The sequence below is a fragment of the Oreochromis aureus genome, linkage group 16 (genome assembly GCF_013358895.1).
Source record: "Oreochromis aureus strain Israel breed Guangdong linkage group 16, ZZ_aureus, whole genome shotgun sequence".
Lineage (NCBI taxonomy): Eukaryota > Metazoa > Chordata > Actinopteri > Cichliformes > Cichlidae > Oreochromis > Oreochromis aureus.
In genome coordinates, this window is record NC_052957.1 from 30,547,717 (window position 1) to 30,556,277 (window position 8,561).

Below are 8,561 nucleotides of genomic sequence, written 5' to 3' on the forward strand. Positions count from 1 at the left end.
AACATGTTTATTACAGGTGCAGTTATAACTACTTTAAAATGATTGAGTTAAATATATATATATCATAACTCATATGCTGAGTATATGGGTACAGTAAAATAGTAGCTGAGCAAAGGCCTGAATGTATTCAGCTTCTTGTGGTATTTGAGTTTGCTTAGTTACAGGTGACGGAAGGATGTCCAGCCCATGGTGACCTCAAAGGCCTTAGATCATCACCATATTCTTAAGAGTATGCCACAAGGAGGAACCTCTATGTTGCAGTTAATTCTTAAAATACATGAATGTTCTGTACATGCAAATTATGTGCTTGTAAGCGCAAGAAGGGCGTTACAATACCCTGATGTTATAAAAGCAATCTAGAGTGTATTTTGGGTGAGAGATGTACAACTGTTTTGCAGTTTGCACCTCTCCACGCTGCGTGCATTCATTAAAATCAATTGTTTGATTGACCTCTTCTGGACCATCATTGTTTACTCTCATCCTCAATTTCGGACCCGTAACATTTGGTGCATTGGCGAGGGTTGAGGAGAAAAGGTGGAGGTTGAGACTGAGAGGGTCCAAGGTGCTCAAACAGGCAGACCACGAGTCAGTGGTCGAAGTGAGTGGACATAAGCCGGCTTATTCAAAGGTAAGGCACTACCTGTTGAATTATTTCAAACAGTGCTGAATTGGGTCTGACAAAATTGAAAGTCTACTCACTGAAAATTACTGGTAAAGGTCTGTTTTGGTTTTGGTGAAAATCTCATGAGAAGTTGAAGTTGAAGTAATGATAAGAAAAAGAGTAAAAGTGAGTTAGAGTCTCACTAAAGGTACCGGGTTAAAGTCCCAAAGGAATAAGAATAAAGAGGATTTAGGATAAAGAGAATTTAGAATAATAGGTAATTGGTGAAGTTTGTGACATTAAAGTCTCAATTGAATATAAAGCCGGGCTTGGACACCGATATGGTGGGTTTATGATTTTAAGGTGTCTTCAAAATAATTAAATTGTATAGAACGGGACTCTGGGAGTCTAACAAGTGCATTGCTCAGGCGTAACAGTTGCCAAGGTCAAGGGCGCTTAGACCTTGTCCTCAGTTGAGGATAGTCAGTTGGTCACTGTGGAGCTTGGGGCACTCCAGAATAACTAGTGGTTGGACCACTTTGCCGTCCGGGGACGGTGGTTTGCACTTTTTGGTCAGTAGAAACCGGGTTTCGGGCGTCTACCTTTAACTTAAAACTTGGGAAGCCTGGGATGTGGGGTGTCCACATAACAGGGCTTTCCGAGTTGAGTTGATTGATGCTTTTAAATTGTGTAGGGTCTTAGATATTTGGCCACGGCCGGGGCGAGACTGGTTACAATTGATGACAAAAACTCAGGGAGTTTATCGGTCGGACCGTTAATTTAAAAATTGTCTAAATTGTGTAGGTTTTGAAATAGAAGCCTAAAAATCTGTGCAGTTGTAATCATAGGACGTCTGTGTAAATATATTAAGAGACATGTCTGAGTCTGTGAGTCAGGCTGGTATTATTTTTAGACTGTGTGTGTGTGTGTGAGAATGCAAATAAGGCAGCTGAGAGGTCAATAGAGTATGAGGAAGTTTATAGAGACTGCTAGACATTGCTGATGCATGTACGCTGGTTTTGTTTATTACAATATGTAAGTAAAGTTTTATTTCTTGCCATGACTGTATGACTTTTTTTGCGGGGTTTTGAGATAGGATACATAAACTGTTGATACTTAAGACCGTTACCTGGGTTCTGAGAACTGAAATTGAATTTGAGATAATTTAATTAATAAAGATGTCTATAGCGATGTGTGTGTTTTGGGGTGTCAGTAAGATGTTTTAGGATTTTTAGATGGGTTTTGTTTCAGTTTGAGATAATATATACAGTTACATTTTCCGTGTGTGTGTTGTTGAGTGACAACATCGCAGTTTAAATTAGGCGCTGTCCTTCCTCTTTTAGTTTCAAAACACAAAGGCTGTGAGATTAAAATTACTGCGAGTAACGGTTTGACTTTTGACTAGGGAAATAATATGCTTACTTTTGGGTCTATGAAGATATTTGACCTTCAGTGATGTTATGAGAGGTTTCAGTTTTCTTTTCTTTTTCTTTTGACTTGCTCTTTCTGATCATGGAAGGCATGTCCAAAATACTCGTATGAAAGCGTATTTTGTGTGATTTTAACTGTGTGAATGCTGTCAGTATTTGATTTGAGTGACTGGGTGATTTGTCTGAGTAAGTGAAAAGGGGAAGTCTGAGAGAGAGAAAGGCAGTGCGTGTGAGACGATTTATGGCGTCTGAAAGAGGTTAGAGCATTTAAAGGTGTGTATGGAATAAAGGAGTGTGAAATATATTTCTTGTGTGATGAAAAGTAGGATGTGCTAAAGTTTGAAAGTGTTTTAATTCAAGAAAACAAAAAAACAAAGGAGTTAGATTAGTTTGAGGAACAGGAAATATTGCTCTGTGTACCGGGGCTGCAGCGACAGGAAATAGTGAACAGGAACTGTGCATGCCCATATATGGGAACTGAGTGTGTACAGAAAGAACACAGAGAGAGATTTAACTCTAGGCACATGAAGCAAATGAAGCCTTTAAGAAAAATGAATATAATACTAATTATATGGTTTAGTGTGTCAATACAGGTGGGCGTCTTTCAACTTTGCAACCTTGAGTTCAGTAGCAGAAAAGTAGATTAAAAGAATTGGGAAAATAAGCCAGTCTTTGGCTCGAAATTGTCTTGGCTGGATCTCTCACTTTGTCCCTGAAGCGGAGAAGAAGTTCAAAGGACAGTCAATCGCCTGATGAAGACCGATAGAACATCGTGGATTTGAATACAGCAGGCAAGCGACAGTGCCACTGATCCAGTAACACTGATGACGACTGACGACCAGCAGCAGCATGTAAGAGTAATGTAACATGTACTGTGAAAATACAGGCTGGGCAGTTGAACAGTGGGATAAAGAATTGTGGAAGAGCACTGGACATTGGTGATATTTTGCCATGCTGGGATTTAATCTGAAAGAAAGACTGTAAAGAAAAACAGAAGAAGACAACAGCTGAGTTGAGACTGTGTTTGCGGGAGCTTTGAAGCCCGAACAGGACATTGTGCAGAGAGGACCAGTGAGAGATGAAGCTGGACGAGTTTGACTGCGAGAAGATAGGAGATGATTGGATTGAAAATTGAAACCTGAACTCATGAATCGTTTAGGGATGTCCACCATAGCATAACAAAGAGGTAAACATTAGAAAAGGTAAGAATAATGAAAGAAATAATTGTTATTACCTTAATGAATAGAAAACACACATACAAATTGTTACATGTGAGATTATTTTTGAAATGAATCAGAAGTGAGATAGTTTGAATCTAAAGCTCAGTGGTGAAATGCATAAATTAAATATGAATATATAGGATGCAATGAAGAAACAGCTTACACGTAGTGTACATTAACATGAATACATAGAAATGCAATGAGAAACTCAATGAATTAATTTAATGAAGAAGCAGTTTACACCCAATTAACATAAAATGCAGGGAAGAACACGCTTACATGCCTGGCATAATTGGTGTTTCTGACCAGAGACAGAGAAATGGGTTATTTAACCACTGGTGATAATAATGAAAATGTCTTAGTTTTGTTATTTTCAGGAGTAAAGCAGACTTGGACCGGCTCTCCACATCCAGCAGTCGGAAGAAAGTTAGAGGTTAACATCTATGGATAAGTTAAGGCAAGTTTCTGGTTGAATTGTTCACAGCATGATGTGTCCAGGAACCTGAAAAGCAAGCCCCAGCTCCTGGCTGAAGACCAGGAGGCGGTAATTTAAGGTGGGAAATCAAAATGTGGGTTAGTAACTCGGGGAAAAAGAAAACTGACTGCTTAACTGGAGAGTTGGGAAGAAGTCTGGGAGACTGTGAAGTCATAGATGCAAAATAACATATACCCATACACACACAAACAGAAAATGCATTAACCTTATAAAGACAAGCTCCTGAAGCTTAATGAACAGATATTGATTAAAAACCTGGCTAAGAACATAAGCATATGCAATGAAGATCTGCTTGCTGCTTGTATGAGTGAGAGAATGGTGTGAATGGTTCATAAAATAGATGGAAAAACAAAAGAAAAGTGTCTATAAGAGTGACTCAGGAGTGCTCTTGCACTGATTGATCAAAGTAAGTGATTAGTATAGAAAGAAAATGAAAATAATCGAATAATGTGATAAAGTTTAAACATGTATTTATTTTGCCAAGTTAAATTGTTGAGATATGGCTGAGTATGGAAAAAGTTTGAGAGCTCGTGTGAATGTGGACAGAGGAGGTTGCTGTGTGTGTGTGATTGAGGCCTTAAAGGAGGGGTAGATTGTTCAGAGGTGCAAATTTGATTAAGAGGTTTATAAATTAGTGTTGACATATTGTGAGAACGTGCTTATATGTTAAGGTTGAATGTGAGTTTGGTAAAGTGCTTAAAGGGGATCTCGTGTACAAAGCGGTTGTAGCTTTTTACGTTTTGGGTGTGTTCTATGGGTGAAATTTAAGATTGTTGAAGATTTTGAGGTTGTTGTTTTATTTTTAAAGAGGGAGTGTTAATAAACATGGACATGTTTAAGGGGTTTTGTAACAGTGCACTTATAAAGAAAAACCTGTCAGGTGATTTTGTTTTGTACTTTGATGAGCTAATACTCAGCTCTCTTTTTCTCATTTTTGTTCTAAGCAGGCCTGCAAAGAGTGGATAACAGCGCTGACAAAGTAAAAGGATTGCCATGAGCCAATCCAGTCTAAAAGCAGAAAGAACTATTTTCTTAAAAACAAAGTAAAACAAATAAATGAGTTGATGTTGCTGAGAGTGAAGACTGAATATTTGCGAGATAGTCTCCACTGTCAGCAATACCTGATGGTAATGCGTGTGAGTGAATGTGTGGGAATGGACAGGTGAATGGACGGACGAGGCAGACCATAGGTTGGACCGACTGGACACTGACAAAAGACTGGACTAAGGTTGGACACGACTGATAATTGTTCTGTTTTAACTTTTCTGTTATAACACAGGTTGGATCATAAGTGGATAAACTGAGTATAAAGGTGATGTTCTGGTTAACACACAGGTTTTTGTTTCTAGGACGTTTCAAGGATGCAGGCTGTGGATGGAGCCAAGAAAGGATTTGACATGATGATTAATTTGATTTCATTCCTTAAATACAGGTTTGAAGGGCGGAGCATGTATGCCTAATATGATAGGACTAACTTTTTCTTTTAATTTCCTAAGCTCGAGTGAAGGATTTTGAGTTTGTAACACATGAGATGTGTCACAAAAGGGGGTGTTAATATATGCGATTAGCTACATGAAATGTGTTCTTTTAGGGTTACTAGGCAAATGTCTCGTGACCTTTGCCTAATAACCTTTGTGATGATAAACTTGTTTACCGACTTGCTCTCTTGTAGAACAGACAGACTTAGAAAAGGGGAACCTCAGCTCTGAGTTCTGAGAATAACTCTGTTAAGTTGACAGGAAACACGTCGAGACAGCAATATAGGGCAAATCTGTTTGAGCTTGTAATTAAATGTGGGACTTGAAAAGAGGAAGTAAATTTGGTACAGGACGTGCTTGAGACGATCAGGCGAGAGAAGGAGAAGGTCAGGAATAGTTTAAACTAAGATTGAGAAAGTAAATGGGGTGAAAGGGGGTGTAGCTTCAGGGCAGTTCACAGCCTGGCGTAAACGCAAGGTGCTGTCACACAGCTTAAGTTATTTGGTTGATTTATTTTATGACAAAATAATAAGGAAATATTAAAAATATACAACACGTTGAGGAGATCTCTTTGTTATATTTTAGTGTTTAACATGGAAGATGCCTCTCTGGAGCTTCTCTCCTGATGCTACCCCACCAAAAGAAGCTTATTTATAGAGACTATGTCAGCTCCCAAACAGACAATAATAAACCAAGACTAGCAAAAAACAATGTAAATATAAAGAATAAGAAATAAAGAACAATACAGAATCCAAATCTGAACCAAAGAACAAAATAGTGAAATGTGGATTATTGGGTTTTTCTCTGTATATATGAAGTATTTGTAATGTGTATCTGCTAATGAAGGCTTGTAGAGGCCAGTTTATACTCACAAACGAGTGCTCAGCCAGACTGAAAAACAGGAAGCTTTAGTGCACAAGGCATATTAATAAATATAGACATAAAAAGAGGAACTCCCCATATAAACAACGTTCAAAAATGTGTGAAGTATAAAGTACCGAAATAACACTATATAAGTCACAGCTGATGATTCTAATGTTAGAGAGCTCTTGCAACTGGCGTCTGAGCTGTGCAGAGGTCTCTCTTAAGACAGGTACTTATGTAGGTTAGCATGAGGTTGAGTTAATTTTATACACAATGCATAACTGTGCTTGTTTAGAGTTGATGTTCTATCCAAGAGGGTTTTAAGCTTCACTGGTGAGAGTGTCCAGGTGATACATGTTGAGGGATGATGAGAACATAGCAGGTGCATGCATGCGCTTACAAACACACATGATTTAAATATAGGCCAGGCCAAAGGCCTGGACTTGATGCAGCTTTCAACTTTACAGCTCTAACTTGCAGGAATGGCGGGGAGTGTAATGAATGAATGCAAAACATGCTTACAGACACAATCATAACAGGGTTTATTTTACAGGGTAAAGGTGGACCACAGGTTGCTTTGTTTCTGCTTAGCAACTCGGAGGTAAAAGGTGTTAAAGATAAATATGCAATAAGTGAACAGGAAATGTGTGAGGGTGAGCGGGTGAAACAAAATGTTGTAGATAATGGAAACTTGTCTAACGGGCATTAACAGTAACCTTGGCATGTTATGTATATGCTTGAGGCCAAAAGAGGCGTAAATCCAGATAGAAAACTTTGAAGTGTGCTTTTAGCGGAGATTTAGGCTGACAGGGGATGGTGTGCATTTTACTTGGGTTGTGTTTACTAAGACTAAAAGCGTTGCTCACACACATAAAAGAGTATTGAGATTAAATAAAGTTAATATAATGGATAGAGCCCAGAACAGGATAATACATAAGTAAAATCAAATGTAATGTTTGATTTCACTTTTATTGGGAAAATAATTAGCCAAGAAATGTGTATTGAATTCTCCACATACTTTGAAACTGCGCAACTCTGAGTGGGCAATGTAATGAAGCAACTGTTACATATTTGCATTAAACTAGCCAACATAGACTCACCACCACATGATGTTGCCCTGCAGCGGGGCAGAAAATCATTTGCAAACCAGGGATCTTATGTTGATTATCATATTCTTACTTATGTACACACACACACACACACAGAAGGAAAAATTTCAAAACAAAACAAAAATAACCCGCTTAACCTGTCAAGCACAGGAGTAAAATAAAAATCTCTTTGGGCTCTGTTAAAATTTCTTTAGTAAAAGTGTAAAAGGCCAAACCTAGGAAGTTCGGCAAACAGGAAAGTTCCTCGAGTATCAGGAGTTAATAGTCAGGAAACATTTCTCACATTAACGCCTTATATCTGACAAATCATTGATTCATAGATGCAGATAGACACACAAGTGCACATACATCCAGATGTGCATTTAGACATTAAAAGTGTAGAGGCATGTACACACAGATTGGCAAACCGGTACAGAGTCTAACTGAAGAGCTTAACAAAGCAGACGTGGCAGTAGGGTTTGTGATTTTGCCTGATATGATATTGTGAACCAACTTTGAATAATGACAGGAACCTGAGATGAACACAGTAAGTTAGTAAGGTGTAGCAGAGAAAGGTTGTTTGTTTTCTATCCCTTACAGGAGAAGATTTCCACTAGAGAAGGACCCAGAAAAGGAGCGGAGATTACCTAAGCATGAAGTGTTTTCAAGTGGGGGCTGGTGTTTTATTGCTGGACCACCTAGAGGACATGAGGTTGTTGTCGGATTTGCTGAGTCAGGGGGCGGCTAGAGAGGTCAGAAGCGAAGGTAGTGGACCTGGGAATGGTGTAGTGGCGTCTTTGGAAGGCGTCAAAAGAAGGTGTGGAATTACAGGGATTATTTTATATAACCATCATCTTTGTCATTGCATTAATTATCATTTCATCCAAGCATTTATTGAAGTTGCTGGCATTATGTTATAATTGATATCATAGGGGTTATTATAATCAAATATTAACATGTTTTATTACAGGTGCAGTTATAACTACTTTAAAATGATTGAGTTAAAATATATATATCATAACTCATATGCTGAGTATATGGGTACAGTAAAATAGTAGCTGAGCAAAGGCCTGAATGTATTCAGCTTCTTGTGGTATTTGAGTTTGCTTAGTTACAGGTGACGGAAGGATGTCAGCCCATGGTGACCTCAAAGGCCTTAGATCATCACCATATTCTTAAGTATGCCACAAGGAGGAACCTCTATGTTGCAGTTAATTCTTAAAATACATGAATGTTCTGTACATGCAAATTATGTGCTTGTAAGCGCAAGAAGGGCGTTACAATACCCTGATGTTATAAAAGCAATCTAAGTGTATTTTGGGTGAGAGATGTACAACTGTTTTGCAGTTTGCACCTCTCCACGCATGCGTGCATTCATTAAAAT